This window comes from Macaca fascicularis, chromosome 6 (assembly GCF_037993035.2).
Source record: "Macaca fascicularis isolate 582-1 chromosome 6, T2T-MFA8v1.1".
NCBI lineage: Eukaryota > Metazoa > Chordata > Mammalia > Primates > Cercopithecidae > Macaca > Macaca fascicularis.
In genome coordinates this window covers 181,668,162-181,687,840 of record NC_088380.1, presented here as the reverse complement: position 1 = coordinate 181,687,840, position 19,679 = coordinate 181,668,162, and the positions used below count along the sequence as shown (strand labels likewise).

The following is a 19,679-nucleotide window of genomic DNA, read 5'->3' as shown; positions in this document are numbered from 1 at the left end:
AAATATTTTAAGTGCATAATTGTCCAGATGGTTCCCAGACATGGTAAGAACTGAGAAGTGATATGATGGAGAGGGCTAACTGGCCAACAATTTGTTCTCACTTCTTCTAATATAGAATTGTTGCTGGGAGGCAACTTCCCAGCCAGGGACTACATTTCCCCACCTCTTCGCAGATAGAAGGAGCTATGTGCATAGAATAAGGACACGGGTGACACACATCACTTCCTAACCTGGCCCATTCTCTTAGTTCCTTCAAGCTGCTATAGCAAAATACCATAGACTAGGTAATTTATAAACACAGAAATATATTCTCACAGTTCTGGAGGCTGGGCAGCCCAAGATCAAGGCAATGGCAGATTTAGTGTCCAGCGAGGGCTTCATAGCTGGCACCTTGTTGCTGCATCCTCACATGGCAGAAGTAGCAAGGGTGCTTGGCTTATAGGGGCACTAATCCCATTCATGAGGATGGAGCCCCCATGGCTTAATTGCTTCCCCAAAACACCAACTCTGAATACTGTCTCACTGGGTATTGGGTTCCAACATATGAATTTTGGGGGACACCAACATTTGGTCCGTGGGACTCATGAATACCCCCATTTGACCCCCAGGATCTCATCAAATGGCTATACCCAGAGCAGCCCTGGGGACCCTTTGGAAACTAGCAGCACATTTGTTTGCCTGAGTCTGAGTGAGCATGTGACCAGAGACTCTCCCTTTCTACCCCAATAGCAATTAAACTTTATATGATTCAAGAATAAACTTTGATTGTGCCAAGACACTGAGATTTCAGGGTTCTTCTGCAGAGGAGCTAAAATGATTGAATGACTGATGCTTGAAAAATAGTTTTAGAGCAGGATTCAAGAAATTAATGACAGTTTGATTTTTCAAAGAGCTGCCTCTTGTTAAGAGTGATACTGGCAAAACCAAACCAAATCCTGCCTGTTTCCTTTCGGAAGAAACCATGAGTTTGAGAATTTCAACTTATTAAAGAGTAATCTAGACTAGGGACATTTTAAGCTTGTCTTCCTTTCTTCCTTGGTTTCTTCCTCTTCTCTTATCTCTTTCTCCTCTTCCTTTCTTCCTTCATGTTTGTTTATCTCCTTTCCCTTTTTTTTTGCAATGAAATAATTTATTTGGATGAAAGCATCCCCAATATTCAGAGCCCACCAGTGGGAAAGGCAGACGTGCGTGCTATTTGGCCCAAGTTGAGATTTCAAATTTAGACTTTTGCAATTACCACCTGAGGAGTTTACACATAGAGCCTTAGAATGTACGTGTATTAAAAATTTCAATTTGTCAAATGTAAACTATGAAAATATACTAAAACTTTTGTGTAACATTCCACATTTAGAATGCATAGGAACACACTGGGAACACGGTGCAAGGAAGCTATCAGAAAGATGCATGTGAATTTTGTTCTGATTCACTTCATTTCCACAAACATATTTGGATGTTGTTTCTGCTCTCTCAAATCATACAGATGGCCTCATAGAATGCTAAATTCCTGTAAGAAAATTTGCCGGCAAACATTCTTCCTTCCTCTAAGGGGTCTTCACCCACCCTATGCCCACTCTTCCTGCAACATTTTGGTGCTAGTGGTGCTCTCTAGTGGCCAATCGGCCACACCAATCTCTGATTACCCAAAATTGGCTGGAATTCAGAAGTCTTTCTTTCCTTCCTATTTTGCAGCTGGCTCCTGGCACGTCTCATAAAATGATGACACTGTCTCACTGCCTTTACAGTTAATGATTTCTCAACCAGACCCCACAGTCCTCTTTGGATGGTGCCAGTGATTTTCACCAAGCTGTCATTCCCCAAATGTTGCTCCATACTTCTGTCAGATGGTCACACTGCTAACACCCCCCACAACATTCTCCAGTGGCATGAGGCCCTCTGTTAATCTTATGTAAGGGCCACCATATTGCACAGATTTCTTAGCTCTTTCTATAGGTGGTTGACTCATCCCCAAGAAAACAGAGGGGCAAGGAGGTTAAAACAACACTCTCAAGGTTGCACAATGAGAAAAATGATGGCAAAATTACTCAACCCCAGCTGCCTTGCTAGATTGTTCTTACCAAGCATTCTAGGATGATTGTTAAGGGAAAGGGAAGGGAAACAACATATACCAAGCCTGGCCAGGCACAGCACTGGTATAGACAATTCCACATACAGTACTTGTTCCATCAATTCCTCACAACCACCCGCTTATGCAGCTATCATCCATCCTCCCATTTATCCATCCATCCATTCACTTTTTCAATACATATCTGTTTTACATTTGCAAAATTCCACGGATTGTGTTAGGCACTAGGTATGCTGATTCAGTTCTTTTTCATGCTGCTTTGAAGAAATTCCTGAGACTGGGTAATTTATAAAGAAGAGAGGTTTAATTGACTCACAGTTCCACATGGCTGAGGAGGCCTCAGGAAACTTACAATCATGGTGGAAGGCACCTCTTCACAGGGCAGAAGGAGAGAGAATGAGTGCCAAGCAAAGGGGGAAACCTCTTATAAAACCATCAGATCTCATGAGAACTAATTCACTATCATGAGAATGGCATGGCAGAAACCACCTCCCATGATTCAGTTACCTCCACTTGGTCCCGCCCTTGACACATGGGGACTATTACAATTCAAGGTGAGATTTGGGTGGGGACACAGAGCCAAACCATATGATTCCACCCCTGGCCTCTCCCAAATCTCATGTCCTCACGTTTCAAAACACAATCATACCCTTCCAGTAGTACCCCAAAGTCTTAACTCACTCCAACATTAACCCAAAAGTCCAAGTTTAAAGTTTCACCTGAGACAAGGCAAATCCCTTCTGCCTATGAGCCTGTAAAATCAAAAGCCAGTTAGTTACTTCCTACATACAATGGGAGTATAGGCATTGGGTAACTACACCATTCTAAATAGCAGAAATTGGCCAAAACAAAGGAGGTACAGACCCTATGCAAGTCTGAAATCCAGCAGGACCATCATTAAACCTTCAAGTTCCAAAATGATCTCCTTTGACTCCATATCTCACATCCAGATCACAGTGATGCAAGAGGTAGGTTCCCATGGCCTTCAGCAGCTCCAACCCTGTGGCTTTGTAGGCTACAGACCCCTCCCAGCTGCTTTCATAGTCCAGCATTGAGTATCTGTGGCTTTTCCAGGCACATGGTGCAAGCTTTCAGTGGATCTGCCATTCTGGAGTCTGGAGGATTGTGGTCCTCTTCTCACAGCTCCACTACGCAGTGCCCCAGTGGGGACTCTGCATGGGGACTCCAACCTCACATTTCCCTTCTGCATTGCCCTAACCCAGGTTCTCTGTGAGAGCTCAACCCCTGTGGCAAACTTCTGCCTGGACATCCAGATGTTTCCATACATCCTCTGAAATCTAGGTGAAGATTCCCAAACCTTAATTTTTGACTTCTTTGCACCCACAGGCCCAACATCATGTGTAAGCTGCCAATCTTGTGGCTTGTCCCTTCTGAGGCAACAGCCTGAGTTCTATGTTGGCCTCTTTTAGCCATGGTTGGGATGCATGGCACCAAGTCCTGAGACCACAAAGTAGCAAGACCCTGGGCCCTGCCCACAAAATTGTTTTTTTTCCCCTAGACCTCCAGGCTTGTGATGAGAGGGGCTGCCATGAAGACTTTTGACATGCTCTGGAGACATTTTCCCCATTGTCTTGGCAATTAATATTTGGCTCCTTTTACTTATGCAAATTTCTGTAGCTGGGTTGACTTTCTCCTGATAAAATGAGTTTTCTCCCACATCTTCCTGTCTTGTTCTGAGCCCTCCAAACTGTTCCAACCTCTGCCTGTTACCCAGTTCCAAAGTCATTTCCACATTTTTGGGTATCTTTATAGTACCACCCTACTCTCTGTGGTACCAATTTGCTATATTAGTTCATTCTTATACTGCTTTGAAGAAATACCCACAATGGGTAATTTATAAAGAAAAGAGGTTTAGGCTGGGCATGGTGGCTCACACCTGTAATCCTAGCACTTTGGGAGGCTAAGATGGGTGGATCACTTGAGACTAGACATTCAAGACCAGCCTGGCCAACATGGCAAAGCCTCATATCTACTAAAAATACCAAAAAAAAAAAAAAAAAAAAATTAGCCAGGTGTGGTGGTAGGCACCTGTAATCCCAGCTACTCAGGAGTCTGAGAAAGGAGAATCACTTGAACATGGGAGGCGGAGGTTGCAGTGAGCTGAGATTGTGCATTGCACTCCAGCCTGGAAAACAAGAGCAAAACTCCATCTCAAATAAAAGAAAAGAGGTTTAATTGACTCACAGTTCTGCATGGCTGGGGAGGCCTTGTGAAACTTACAGTCACGGTGGAAGGCATCTCTTCACAGGGCAGAAGAAGAGAGAATAAGTGCTGAGTGAAGGGGGAAGCTCCTTATAAAACCATCAGATCTAATGGGAACTAACTCACTATCACAAGAACAACATGGTGGAAACCATCCCCATGGTTAAATTACCTCTGCCTTGTCCTGCCCTTGATACATGGGGATTATCATAATTCAAGGTGAGAGTTAGGTGGGGACACAGAGCCAAACAATATTAGAGAAACAAGCTTTGGTAAAAACCCAGTTTCTGGTCTTAAGGCTCTAATAGTACCAGGCAAGAGACAGACAAACTGTAAACTCATATAGATGTGAGGTGCTGCCTTGGGATGAGACCCTGATCACTGTACAGTAGAAGTAGGGCTTCTAAATCAGAACTGGTGAGGCAGGGAGGAGGGAACAAGGTAAGTAATGCCCTAAGGCAGTCGGTAAGCTGACATTACTTAGAAGTAGTACTTCTTGAGTATATTTGCCAGGCAGGATATCATTTGGATTGGGCTATTTAATCCTCACGACCCTCCTATTGTGGGTACTATTGTGGATATAACCTCCCCTACTGTAAGAGGGTACAATTATGATCTCTCATCTCATAAGCTAGAAGCTTCAAGATTGTCGGGGTTAAATAACCTTCCCAGGGACATATGGCTTTTTTTGTGGTGAAGCCAACATTTGAATTAAATTCTCACTGGCAGCAGAGCCAGGGTTTTAACCTCTGGGCTATGGACAGAGCCAAGACGGGTGGTAACGGAGATGGTCAGGGAATCCTTGAGTTTTGTAAGAAATTTAACCTTAATATGAATGTATTTGCAGAGTCATTGAAGGATATGGAATAAGGGAATGCTATCAGACTTGATTTTATGAAAATGCATTGGAGAGGCTATCTGAAATAATAATCCATGTTGTTTCCAGTCCAACTAACAGTCAAAAGAACAGCAGAAGGGACCACACCAGCACGTGCTGAGTTGGAGAAACTAACGAGATGCTCAAGAGGGTAGATCAGGCAAGTTACTAGATGTGTGGTCCAGAACGCAGAAAAGAGGTGAGGTTGGTCATATAGACTTGGGAATTGTCAGAACATAAATACAAGCTAAGATTGTGTAAGATGCCTCCAAGAAAACCAAGATGAGAGCTGGGCAGGACAGAGCAAGTCAACAAGGGAGCAGGCACTTACACAGGACACCAAGGAACAGCCAGCCAAGATGTAAGGTGCTGTAGAACCAAGAAAATAGAGTTTCCACAAGGAGGAACTGAGGAGCAAATGACTCGGGGGGTCAGGACACTTGGGGACAGATGTGTCCATGCTATTCTCTAACCCCAAGTCTAAGCTTAAGAGGAGATCAGGATTCAGGAAGGTTGTATTTGGTTTCCAGCAACTCACCCACCACAAATTTCAAAATCTCTCTTCATCTGGAACACAGAAAATGATTTGCAGTCCTCGGATGGTTACAAGGGTACTGGTTTTTGCCAAGTCACATTATTTGACAGAAATGGGCCGTGAAATGCCTGCTAATTGCTACAAGATTTAACAGGGAGAGACTGAAAACAGGAGGCGGGGAAGTGCATTGTCAGTCTTTCATGTGGGGAGCTGGGGAGCTGGGGATAACAAGACATAATGAGCCTTCTTCTCTGAGCTCCAAATTACCAGGATCATTTTATCCTGTTGAAAGAAGGATGAAGCTTTTTAAAATGGGCAATTATGACATTTTTTCATTGTTGTTGAGAAAGCTAAACCCCAAAGATCCCAGCTATTTTTGAGGGGTTTTCAAAAGGCACTCATGCCATTGTTGAGCTCATCATCTCCCCAGGCTCCAGGGAGAGGTTTATTTGCCATGATAATCCTGCTTGATCCCCTCTCTCCATACTTGACAAGTCTTTGCAGTGTTTCTTCTCACACGTTCTAGTACTGCCCTGGAATCAGACCATGGGGCCCTTGAACCAACTGAAGGAAACTGTTACCAAATAACCACTAATGCCTCTGCTGAGCCTTGAAAGGTTACTGGAAGTGTCTGTAATCTAACTTTGTGTCCCTTTGTTGTCTGATCTTGGGGAAGTATCCCTTAAATCATGTCACCTCCCCCACCAATCTAACACCTTCACTAACTACCCCTGTCCAGCAAGTCTGGTCCAAAGGCTACTGCCTCTAGAATTGAATCCCCAACTCCTTGTCCAATCTTACCTTTTCTCCCTGCAGTCATTCATTTGTGCATTCATTCACTCATTTAACACACAGAGGATGAGCAAGTCGTATGTTCTGGACATTCAAACAGGTGCTAAAGAAGTCTGCCAAGGAGGAGAGACAGTCAAGAAGGTAGGAGGTCATAATACAGTATAAGAGGCTTTGTTGAGTTAAGATGAAGGGCTTTGGGTTACAGAAAACTTGGCACCTGGACTAAGTGCTGAAGGAAGAGGACACATGCAGAGACATATGTAGACAACAGAAGTTGTAGGACTTGAAGTCCTGGTGGGCTATGGGGAGGAGTGTGATGCTCAGATTTCAATCTCAGGCCGTTAGGTTCCATTAGTACTCTGGTTTAAATGTGTCCCCCATATTTCATGTGTTAGAAACTCAGTCTCCAAATTTATATGTTGATTGGAGATGGGGCCTTTCAGAGATAATTAGGATTAGATAAGGTCTTCGGGATGGGGGTCCATGATGAGACTGGTGTATTAAAAAAAAAAAAAAAACCAGGAAGAGAAACTTGATCACATATGCATGCTCTTGTCCTCTCTCCACATGATGCCTTCTGCCATGTTATGACACATCAAGAAGGTCCTTACAAGATGCAGCCTCAGAACCTTGGTCTTCTCAGCCTCCAGAAACATGAGGCAAACAAAACTCTTCTTTTATGAAATGTCCAGTCTGTGATATTCTGTTACAGCAACAAAAAACCAGACTAAGACAATACTAAGAGAGGAATCATGGAGAAGAAATTTGTTTGGCAGGTGGGGAAATGAGCTTCTTCAGGGACATGCTGACCAACAGGAGCTTGTGGAGAGCCAGGAGCAGGTGCCCTGTGGGAGGTTGCTTATGGGAATCTGCAGCACAGGTGAAAGGTTCAGGCTGGAGAGAGAGACAAGGGAGTGGTTGGCTGAAAGGCGGACATTGAAGCTTTGGGTATGAACAAGACATTGTGAGAAGATGGGTCCCTGATGAAGAGCCCTGGGGAACACCGTCAGTTAAGGGGTCCTATGAAAAAGACAAGACTGTAGAGAGAAAATAAACTCATGTATGGGGCCTGGGCACTGAAAATTCAAACCTGTGCTTTCTTCAGTGGGGACAATCAAATAGCAGGACTGAGAAGGTTGTCAGTCTATCATGTGGGGAGCTGGAGATAACAAGACATAATGAGCTGAGAAGGGTCAGCTTCATAAAAGCAGGGAGGAGATTTGAGATGAAAATGGCAATGACTCTCAACATGCTCCTTCCTCTTTACTGTGTAATAAAGAATTTGGCTGGCTTCTGTCACCAGTTCCTGAGAGGTGGCCTTTAAATCTTTGGAATTTCCCAAGTGATAAGAGTGTCTTTGTTTTGTGGTGGATCTCTTAGACCACACCTGATATGCCAATGAGGTGACTTAGAATGGAGACTGAGCATGTCAGAAGAACCAGCCATGTTATTAGGGAACAGGAGCCTTCAGCCACGTGATATCAGCCCAACCTCTAGCCCAGCCTAATAGAGGGCGCTTAGAGTTTGAGTCTCATGGGCAATGATTCAATCAATCCTGCTTACGTAATGAAGCTCCAATAAAATCTCTGGACATTGCAGCTTGGGTGAGTTTCCTTGGCTGGTAATACTCTGTGTATTGTCACACATTGATATGTTAAAGCGTCCTGACTCCACAGTGAGAAAAAACAGAAGCTTCATGTTTGGGACCTCCCAGAACTCACCCGATGTCTTCTTTCTCCTTATGGCTGATTCTGATTTGTTTGCTTTATAATAAAACTGTAATCACAAAGAGACCGCTTTCCTGCATTCTGTCAATCATTCTAGTGAATTGACGGAGTAGTAAGAACCCCCAAATTTGTAACCAGTTGGTCAGAAGTTCTGGTGGCCTTGGGATCCCTGAAGTTGCGATTGATGTCTAAAGTGAGAATAGTTTTGTGGAGAACTGAGCCTTAACTTGTGAGGTTTGACTCAACTCTGGGTATCTGGTGCCAAAAGTTCTCAAAAGTTATTGTGTGCCAAGGGTAGGCACTAATATTGATGAGTTATTTCTTTGGGCTAAGTACCTCACATGCAGTTTCTCACTTCATCCCAGATACAAAGCTATGAGGGAAGTGCTAAGTATTATCATCCACATGTTACAGACGAAGAAACAGTTCTCAAAGTTAGGGATCCTGGCCAAGATTATGCATCTAGGAAGTAAGGGAGCCAGAACTGAGCCCAACCAACCAAAACCCATGCTCTTGACCACTCTATTAAACTTCTTCCCAACAAGATACTCGTCTTCATACTTGATCTGTGATGTCTAGAAGGGTAGTTAAAATGAGCTTATTCATTAATTTATTCAGCCATATTACTGAACACCCTCTATGTATCATCCATGAATAAAACAATGATCTCTGGTTTCATAGAGCTTATATCCTAGCTAGTGGAATGTAGATCATGGACTTTGGCTTTTACTCTTAATGAGATGCAGGAAAGCTATTGCATGGTTTTAAGCAGAGGAGAGTGGCATGACCTAATTTATACTGTAAAAGAATCACTCTAGCTTCTACACTGAGTAAAGTCTTTTGTGGGCAAGACTAGAGTCAAGGACCCCTGTTAGAAAGCCACTAAAGGCCGGGCATGGTGGCTCACGCCTGTAATCCCAGCACTTTGGGAGGCCGAGGTGGGAGGATCACGAGGTCAGGAGATCGAGACCATCCTGGCTAACGCAGTGAAACCCCGTCTCTACTAAAAATACAAAAAATTAGCCGGGCATGGTGGCAGCACCTGTAGTCCCAGCTACTCGGGAGGCTGAGGCAGGAGAATGGCGGGATCCCGGGAGGTGGAGCTTGCAGTGAGCCGAGATCATGCCATTGCACTCCAGCCTGGGAGACAGAGTGAGACTCCGTCTCAAAAAAACAAAGAAAGCCACGAAAGCCATCAAACCAGAAACAATAGTGGCTTGGGCAAGACTGGGAACACTGGAAGTGGTCAGATTGCAATAATAATAATTATTAATAATAATAATGTTTGTAACGGAACTAACAAGATTAACCAATGAATTTAACTAGGATGTGACAGAAAGAGAGGAATGAAGAATGACTCCAAGATTGGGGATAAGAAACTTGGAGGATGAAGTTGCTATCAGCTAAGATAGGGTAGCTTGTGTGAGAAGCATTTGGGGGCTAGAAGTGGGGGAGAAAAGGTATGATGTTTAGCTTAGATGGTTGAGTTTGAGATGCCTCTCAGACATCCAAGAGGAGATGTCACTTACACAATTTTCCATTCTATGCTCATTTGTTTATTTACTTGAGAGTGTAGACTTTGGTATCAAACCATGTGGAGAAAATTCCATATTCAGTCCCAACCAGATATGTCATCTTAGGGAAGTCAGTGTATCCCTCTGGGCTTTAATTAATTTCCTCATCTGCTGATTGTGTTAATAATTATACCTCATGTTATTGTTATGAGGACCCAGTGAAATAAGTCACTGAAGCACTTAGGACAGCCCCTAGAATCACATGTAAACACTCAGCAAGTGTTAGCCATTTTGTTGCTCTTTGGAAAGTCTCCACTAGTGGACTTTAAGCTCCATGGGAGCAGAGATCTCATCTGACTTGTAAGCACTCAATAGTTGCTGGATGAATAAATTGTTGCACAAGATTGGGCCAACTCAAACCAGTTCCAAAACATTGCAAGAGGTTTTTATTATTCCCTCAGGTTTGATAATTCACTAAAATAACTGACAGAACTCAGGAAAGCACTATCTTTGTGATTACAGTTTTATTTTTATTTATTTATTTATTTATTTTATTTTTTATTTTTTTTGAGATGGAGTCTCGCTCTGTCGCCCAGGCTGGAGTACAGTGGCCGGATCTCAGCTCACTGCAAGCTCCGCCTCCCGTGTTCACGCCATTCTCCTGCCTCAGCCTCCCGAGTAGCTGGGACTACAAGCACCCGCCACCACGCCCGGCTAGTTTTTTGTATTTTTTTAAGTAGAGACGAGGTTTCACCGGGTTAGCCAGGATGGTCTCGATCTCCTGACCTCGTGATCCACCCGTCTCGGCCTCCCAAAGTGCTGGGATTACAGGCTTGAGCCACAGAATCAGCCATAGAGAGAGAGACACAGAGTTCTGGGAGGGTCCCAAATATGAAGCTTCCATGTCTTCTCCCTGTGAAGTCAGGACTCTTTAGATCAGTGTGTGACAATACACAGAGTACTGCCAGCCAAGGAAACTCACCCAAGCTGCCATGTCCAGAGTTTTTATTGGAGTTTCATTATGTAAGCATGATCGATTAAATCATTGGCCATGAGACTCCAACTCTAGATGCCTTCTTATAGGCTGGGCTAGAGGTTGGGCTGATATCGTTTGGCCCTCATTCTCTAATCACATGGCTGGTCTTTCTGACATGCTCAGTCTCCATTCTAAGTTATCTCATTAACATAAGCTCAGGTGTGGTCTGAGGAACCCACCACAAAAAACAAAGACACTTCTATCACTTGGGAAATTCCAGTGTTTTAGAGGCCACCTCCCAGGAACTGGTGACAGAAGCCAGACAAATTATTTATTATACAACAAATTTGCAGTGCACCCAAATGGACTGGTCTTTCAATTTTCTCTAACTGTTCCTATTTAGATTCACGGTCTACTGTTCTGGAAGCCATCTCAGTACTCTTGGGAAAGTCAGGACTTTGGCATTCAGTCACGAATCAACAATGTGACATTTGATACCAGATAGTATTTTCATGAAGCATTGTGCCTCTTACATTTTATCTTATTTTGTGTGTCATTATCTGTGACACACTTTAATGGTGAAACAATGGCTGTATAAAATTCAGCCAAGCTCATTTTGAAAAAAAAAAACAGGCCATTGGAATCAGCGATTCACATCTGATTTGGAGTTTTTGTTAGATTAGCTTTCCTCTAGAAACAGCAATCTGATTTAGTCATTTGGACTCAATACTTTGCAGCCACAAAACATAAGGTATCATCTGGCAGAAATGTCTTATTTTACAGATGAAACTGATGCCTAGAAAAGGAAACTTCCAACGTCATACCATGAGTTGAGGAAGCACCAGAACCCTTCACAGGCTCAGAAACTCAGGGTAAAATAAAATGAGATCAGATGGCCCAGAAAGTATTAATAGAAAGATTTGCCTCTGCTTCTCATTGCCAGGAACGGGGAGGAGGTGCTCTCACACCCGTGTTTTCCATTAATTTTAAAGTCGACAAGTAATACGTGAATATTCCCAGAAATATTTTTATACTACACATAAAGCTGATGTCTCCTCTGGCCACCACACTTAAACTCACTTTTCTTTCTTTCTTTCTTTCTTTTTTTTTTTTTTTTTTTTTTTTTTTTGGTGACAGAGTCTAGCTCTGTCGCCTAGGCTGGAATACAGTGGCGTGATCTCGGGTCACTGCAACCTCCGCCTCCTGGGTTCAAGTGATTCTCCTGCTTCAGCCTCCTAAGTAGCTGGGATTACAGGCAAGTGCCACAATGCTCAACTAATGTTTAGTAGAGATGGGTTTTCACCATGTTAGCCAGGATGGTCTCGATCTCCTGACCTCGTGATCCACCCGCCTCAGCCTCTCAAAGTGCTGGGAATACAGGCGTGAGCCACCGTGCCCGGCCCCACTTTTCTTTGTGTCTCCCCATGAGTATTCACTGTCATCAATTTAGTGTGTCTCCTTCCCAAAGCTTCCCTCTATCATTACAAACATATGCGTGATTACCTATAAAAGTATGTTAGTATTGTTTAGTGTAACCTTTTTATACAAATAGTACCATATTCTTTGTATTATTTTGCAAGTTGTTTTTTGACCCTCAGCTGTATAACTTCAGAGTTCTTGCTGTATGAGTGCATGTAGATCTATCTCGTTCTTTTTAATTGGTATATCATCGTTATTCATGTGAGCCTATCATGATGTATTTATATGTTCCTTTATTGAAGGACATTTAGGTAATTCCAAATTTTTTCTATTACCACCAATACCATTTACAAAACTCTCCCGTTTGCTTCCTGGTGTGCACGTGAGATAACTTCTCTGAGGAAGACGGGAAGGAGAACTGCCATAGGGTGTGCACATTTTTAGCTTTCTAGATGCTGTCAAATTTGTTCTCTAGAAAATTGTTGGAAACAACACCCCCACCCATGGTTTACCCACTTCCCCACACCCTCACCAACACTGAACAGTATCAAACTCCCATTTGTAGGAAAAAGGGTTGCCTTGATTTATACTTTCCCAGCTGCTAGGGAGTCTGAGCATTTTTTATGATGCTCAAATGTGTCTCCTTGTATGTAAACTGCTTGTTAATATCCTTTGCACATTTTTCCACTGGGCTATTTGACTTTTCTCCCAACATTATTTTAAAGGAAATTAAAGCACTTAAGCCCTGCAGAAATTTGAAGTGAATCATAGCTCAAAAATCTCATGCTGCATGAAAGAATGATTTGAAATGTTATTTTTAAAGGGTGGGGTGCTGAGTCTTGATGGAGAAATGTGGATGACAGGCAGATCCAAAATGAAAGAGGCGTCATGGAAACTGGATGCAGGAACTGGAGGGTGTGAGAGCCTTGAGTAAAACTTGTAAATCCCTCTGCTGATAACCACAAGCTGGTGCTAAGGCACACAGAACATGGACGTGCTCTGCTGGTAGAGACCCCTGTCCATAAAACAATGAAAAATATTCTATTAATAACTATTATATTGATTACACGTTGAAATGATAACCTGCTGGATATATTAGGTTAAATCAAATGTACATTTGCTAAAATTAATTTTACCTGTTTCATGTTACCTTTTTTTAAAATTAATTAGTTATTTATTTATTTATTTATTTATTTTGAGACGAAGTTTCACTCTTGTCACCCAGGCTGGAGTGCAGTGGCACCACCTTAGCTCAGTGTAACCTTCGCCTCCTGGGTTCAAGCGATTCTCCTGCCGCAGCCTCCTGAGTAGCTGGGATTACAAGTGCCCACCACCATACCCGGCTAGTTTTGTGTATTTTTAGTAGAGATGGGGTTTTACCATGTTGGCCAGGCTGGTCATGATCTCCTGACCTCAGGTGATCCACCCGCCTCAGCCTCCCAAAGTACAGGGATTACAGGGATGAGCCACCGCACCCGGCCTCATTTTACCTTTTAATGTGGCGCCAAAAACACTTGAAATGATCTATGTGGTTCGTGTTGTGCTTCTGTCACCTGGTAGTGGTCTAGGAGACAGGGACCACTAAGCTCCCCATCCCAGCACTTCGATAAGAAATACCATGTGTGCTCAGGATGGCATGCAGAGGAGTCAAACTCAGGCATTTCTTTTTATGTGGAAACTCAAATACTAACAAGGGTGACAAGCCAGGACCTCACTCTGCCTCTCATCCCTCATGGAGGGTTGTCAGCTCTTCCCAAGTTCATCAAAAAGTAGTTTATGTTAGACCTGGAGACAAGACGTTTACCTCCAGACCTCCTCCATTCTCAGGACATTTATTTGTCAGACTTTAGGTACAGCAGAGCTGGAGCTTCACCTCCCTCCTCATCGGGGGCCCTGAGGATTCCTCATGATTGGTCTTGCTATTATGCTTTCATCACCCAGATCACTGGGTTTTATTTGTCAAGCACAATTGCTCTGGACTCCACCAGTTTACCAATGAGGATTCCTGCAAAGGGGGGAAAAAAACTCAAAATGGCTTACATTTTTTACAAAGGTCGGGGGAGGAGGGATCTTTATTGGCTCTGGGATTAGTGTTCTAGGGCTGCCATAAAAATTTACCCTCTTACACTTCCAGAGGCCAGAAGTGCAAAATCAAGGTGTCGGCAGGGTCATGCTCCCTCCAAAGGCTCTCAAGAAGCATCCATTCAGTGCCTCTTCTAGCACCTGGTGGACCCAGGCACTCCCTGGCTTGGGAGGGCTTCACTCCAGTCTCTGGCTCCATCAACACATGACCTTCTTCTCTATCTCTGTGTGCCTGTCTCTGTCTCTTATTAGGACGGAATAATGGCCTTCCTACCCTCTAACTGGATTTAGGGCCCATCTTTTCCAGTGTGATCTCATCTTGATCCCTACCTTAATTATGTCTGGAAAAAAAAATCAAAACTATTTCCAAATAAGATAATATTCTGAGGCTCCAGGTGAACATGAATTTTTTGAAAGAGGTCACTCTTCAACCCACTACATTTCTGTTTTCTGAAAAGTCCAGGGGTAAACCACTCAGGAACCAGGCCTCACCTCCTCTGTACCTGTTCAGCTCTGCTCCCCTCCAGGAATCACTGTCATTTGCAGGCTCCACATAGTGGCAAGAAGGTGACAGCAGCCCCAGACTTACATCTCCCCTGGTTCAAGTCTAGCAGGAAAGAGAACCTTCTTAAAAGATGAAAAGTGAAGCAGGCGGGGAGGGAGTGATTCACCGAAGCCATAGGAATGTGATGTGCTGATTGGCTCTGCTCAGGCCTGAGCGTGAGCTGCCCCCAGAGCATTGCGTTCCGAGACAGAAGGAGAGGGTACCTCCTAGATAGCAGGAGCCATAGTTACATGAAGTGGGGATGCCTGGTGAGGAGGCAGCCATTAAAAATCCAGCACAACAAGGTTGAGTAGAAAATCTCCACTGAGTCCTTCTTTTTGTCTTTCTTTCCATATGGTAGGAGCATTTACTAAGGACCAGGTACTTGGTAGAGTGCAAAACTAAATGTGACAAGGGGCCCTGCCCCTGAGGTGTCGTGCAGTCCAACGGCAGTCAGGCTTATTAACAATCTCAGCGCGGCACCATGAGGACCAAGGTAAAAGAGAAGACGGGGCTGTGGGAAGTAAGAGGAAGGACAGAGTGTTCTTCACGGAGCTCGGAAGACTTCTCAAGAAAAGTGGTGTCTGCGCTGAGTCTAGAGAATGGGAAAGGACATGGAGGAAAAAGCATGAAGGTTTTGGCTGCCCAGGGAACTGTGGCAGCCCTGTGTGGCTGCAACCCAGGGCACAGTGACGGGGAGTCAGGCTGGTGGGGAAAAAGAGACAAGGGCATTAGGCAGGGGCATGACAGCTCTGGTGCTTAGAAAAATCACTCTGGAAGGGTTTGTGGGAGGATCTATGGGGAAGTCTAAGGGAGGCAGGGAGACCAACAAGGAAGTGGTTAGAGACAAATGTAATAGTGCCTTAACCAAGGTAGGAATGGTAGCGATGGGTAAGATAAAGTGGATTTAAGGTTATTGTCGGAGTGGAAATGGTTAGACTTTGTGATTGATTAGATAGGAGAGGGAGGGGCGAGGGACAAAAAGGAGTTTCAAATGGGAACAGTTTTCAGTTTGGGACACTAAGTGTCTCAGCTTGGGAACATGAGGAGGCACACTGGCTTTGGGGTGAAGACAGAAAAGTTAGTTTTGAACATACAGAGTTCAAGACACCCATGAAGCACGCAGGTGGGGGTGTTTCCAGGCAGTGAGAAAGGTCACTGTGGGCAGAGAGAATTAGAGGTGTCAGGTGTTAGCTGGGGCTATGATGTGAGAGTAGGGAAGACAGTGGAGAACAGATGAGGCAAACCCTACAGAATACCATGCATCTCAGGGCAAGAGAGTCAGTAAAAACTCCCAGGACCGTGACGCTGCAGTGAGTGTGGGTAGAGTCAGTGCCACAGTCACTGCTCCTAGGATGAGAAGAGGCTTTCCAAAGCACAGGTCCTGAGACTCCAGCCTGGGAGGGCAATCATGGATATTTTGCTACTTGGCCCATTCATTTCAATCAGATCAAGAAAGGAGGGTTAACAAACACAACCACCCCAAGGCGATGAAAGACAAGACACTCCAGGTGGGGCTGCCCAGCAGTGATCTCTTAGCTCCTGCAGCTTCTAGTGGCAGAGGGGACAAGGAGGGTGCTCTCCACTGAGAAACCAAGAAGTGTCTGTGCTGGGGTGCACACACACAAAAATGTGGGGCCTTGGGCCAGCAGAGCTGATGGATCTGGCCTCTCCTTCAGCACTGGAGGCCACAGCGGCCCCCTAACCTTACTTAGCAAGCCTGACAGCACCTCTCATCTCCTCACCTGGGCTGCCAAGGCTTCAGGAGAGGGAAAGGCAAAATAGCGCTCCCCTCCACCCACAGGCTCTGGGGGGCTCCTGAGGGGCTCTGGCCTGACTCAGGCCCAGCAGGCCATCTCTGCTTCTGCTCCCCACCCCACAGCCCTTGGCGGACCCCCGTGGCTCTGCCCCCTCTAACTGCTGTCTTCTTTGGGCTCCAGTTCCAAGCTGGACCCCAGCCCTTAGAGGACCACCAGCCTCTCCTCACCTCCTTAACTTGTGTTTAGACCCAAATATACTATTATTTTCTGATTAAAAATTACTATGCATATAAAAAAATTATACTTGTACCTCATAAATGTATACCAGTAAAAGACCAGCTTGGGCAACATGATGATGATGTCTCTACAAAAGTTAAACTTTAGCCAGGAGTGGTGATGCATACCAGTAGTCCTAACTACTTGGAGGATGAAGTGGAAGGATCACTCGAGCCCGCGAGTTTGAGGCTGTAGTGAGCTTCCAGCCTGGGCAACAGGCTGTCTCTGTAAATATGTAAATAAATAAAAATAAAAGCAATGCTATGATAATTGCAGGATATTTGAAAAATATAAATAGTAAAAAAACTTTATCTTTAATTTACAACCATCCCCAAGAAATGACTGATTATAAAGAACAAACACACAGGCTACTTTCAAAATAAGGGAGTTTTACCAAAAGGCCACGAATCAGAAAATTTGTCAGGAACCAAGAGAGCTCTTAGTTCTCATTCCTCTTTTGAGATCTGCTTCTGGATATTTGGAGCCAATTCTCTCTGAACTCTCCAGTCCAAAGCTGCACTTAGTTAATTACCTTCACCCATTTAGGCCCTCTCAGGCCTAAACTGATTTTTCTGACTTTGCCCCAAAGCCACTCTGCCTCCCATTTCCCAGGCTCAGCCTGGGGGACAGCCCATCTTTTTCATCTCTGACTCCATTTGTAGTCCCTTGGCTACAAACTGAATGTTGTGTCCCTCTAAAATTTCTATGTTGTTAAGTCCTAATCCCCAGTTGATAGTATTTGGAGGTGAGTCCTTTGGGAGGTGATAGGTCAGGAGGGTGGAGCCCTCAGGCATGGAATTAGTGCCCTTATTTTAAAAAGACAAGAGAAACATAATCTCTCTCTCTCCACCATATGAAGATATAGCATCTGGCAACCAGAAAGAGTGCCCTCACCAGGAACCAAATCACATGGCAACTTTGTTTTGGACTTCTCAGCCTCTAGAAGTGTGAGAAATAAATGCATGTTATGTGATCCACCCAGTCGCTGGCATTTATGTTATAGTAGCCTGGACTGACTAAAATGCTCTCTGAATACAGGATATTTTAGAAAGTCAGGGAAGAAAGGCAGGGAAGTTTCCATATCAAGAGACAATTTTCTCAACACACAATTATGGTCAAATCTGAATTCCCAAAAATATGTTTCTTTTTAAATCAAAAATATTTATTGGGCATCTGTAATATGCCAGGCATCATAGTAAGGGAGATAAAAAATTAAATACAACCACTCCTATTCAGCACAGTACTGGACGTTTTACCCAGAGTATTCAGGCAAGAGAAAGAAATAAAAGGCATCCAAACAGGAAAAAGAAGAAGTCAAGCCATCTATCTTCATGGATGATATGATTCTATAACTAAAAAACCTTAAAGACTTCACCAAAAGGTTCCTGAAACTCATAAATGACTTCAGTAAAGTTTCTGGATACAAAATAAATGTATGAAAATCAGTAGTATTTCTGTACACCAATACTGTTCAAGCTTAGAACCAAATCAAGAACATAATCCCATTTACAATAGCCACAAAAAGATAAAATAAAATATCTAGAAATACATCTAACCAAGGTAGTGAAAGATCTCTATAAGGAGGACTACAAAACACTGCCAAAAGAAATCACAGATGACACAAACAAATGGAAAAACATTTTATGTTCATGATTGGAAGAATCAATATTGTTAAAATCATCATACTGCCCAAAGCAATCTACAGATTCAATGCTATTCCTGTCAAACTACCAAAGTAATCTTTCACATCATTTCAGAAAAAACTTTTCTATAATTTATATGGAACCAAAAAAGGAGCCCAAATAGCCAAAGCAATCCAAAGCTAAAAGAACAAAGCTGGAGGCATCACATTACCCAAGTTTGAGCTATACTGTAAGGCTATAGTGACCAAAACAGCATGGTACTGGTACAAAAACAGACATATAAACCAATGGAACAGCATAGAGAACCCAGAAATAAAGCTGCACACCTATAGCCATCTGATCTTCAACAAAGTTGACAAAAATAAGCAATGGGGGAAAAAAACTCCTTATTCAATAAATTGTGCTGGGACAGGTGGCTAGCCATATGGAGAAGAATGAAACTCACAACCTTTCACCAGATGCAAATTTTCACCATGTGCAAAAACTAACTCAAGATGGATTAAATAGTTAAATGTAAGACCACAAACCATAACAATATTAGGAGATAAACTAGGAAACACCATTCCGGACTTTGGCCTTGGGAAAGAATTTATGGCTAAGTCCTCAATAGCAATTGCAACAAAAACAAAAATTGACAAGCAGGACCTAATTAAACTAAAGAGCTCCTGCACAGCAAAAGAAACTATCAACAGAGTAAACTGACAACCTACAGAATGGGAAAACTATTTGCAAATTATGCATCCAACAAAGCACTGATATCCAGAATCTATAAGGAATTTAAACAATTGAACAACTAAAAACAAATAACCCCATTTAAAAATGGGCAAAAGACATGAACAGACATTTCTCAAAAGAAGACATACAAGCTGTCAACAAACACATGAAAAAAATGTTCCACATCACTAATCATCAAAGAAAGATAAATCAAAATCACAATGAGATCACCTCACACCCGTCAGAATGGCTATTATTGAAAAGTCAAAAACAACATTTGTTGGTGAGGCTGTGGAGAAAAGGGAGCACTTATCCACTGTTGGTAGGAATGCAATTTAGCTTAACCACCATGGAAAGAAGTTTGGAGATAAAAGAACTTAAAATAGAACTACCATTGGACCCAGAAATCCCACTGCTAGGTATATATGCAAAATAAAACAAGTTGTTCTACCAAAAAGACATATGCACTCATGTTCATCACAGCACTATTCACAAGAGCAAAGATGTGGAATCA

At 43.3% G+C, this 19,679-nt stretch overlaps 1 long non-coding RNA gene across 16 annotated transcripts in view; it reads left to right on the top strand.

Moving 5' to 3' along the window:
• Nucleotides 1-19,679, top strand: part of LOC135971475 (uncharacterized) — an 88,019-nt gene that overhangs the window by 16,844 nt on the left and 51,496 nt on the right. For 4 of the 16 annotated variants that reach the window (XR_012414363.1, XR_010587723.2, XR_010587724.2 and 1 more), the window contains exon 3: nucleotides 11,865-11,982. The exons of 2 other annotated variants lie outside the window; for them this stretch is intronic. This is a non-coding gene — a long non-coding RNA (uncharacterized lncRNA). Of the gene's footprint in view, nucleotides 1-6,534; nucleotides 6,652-11,864; nucleotides 12,901-14,280; nucleotides 17,786-19,679 lie in introns of those variants that run through there. 10 more of the 16 variants (XR_012414359.1, XR_012414362.1, XR_010587725.2 and 7 more) reach the window with 7 other exon arrangements.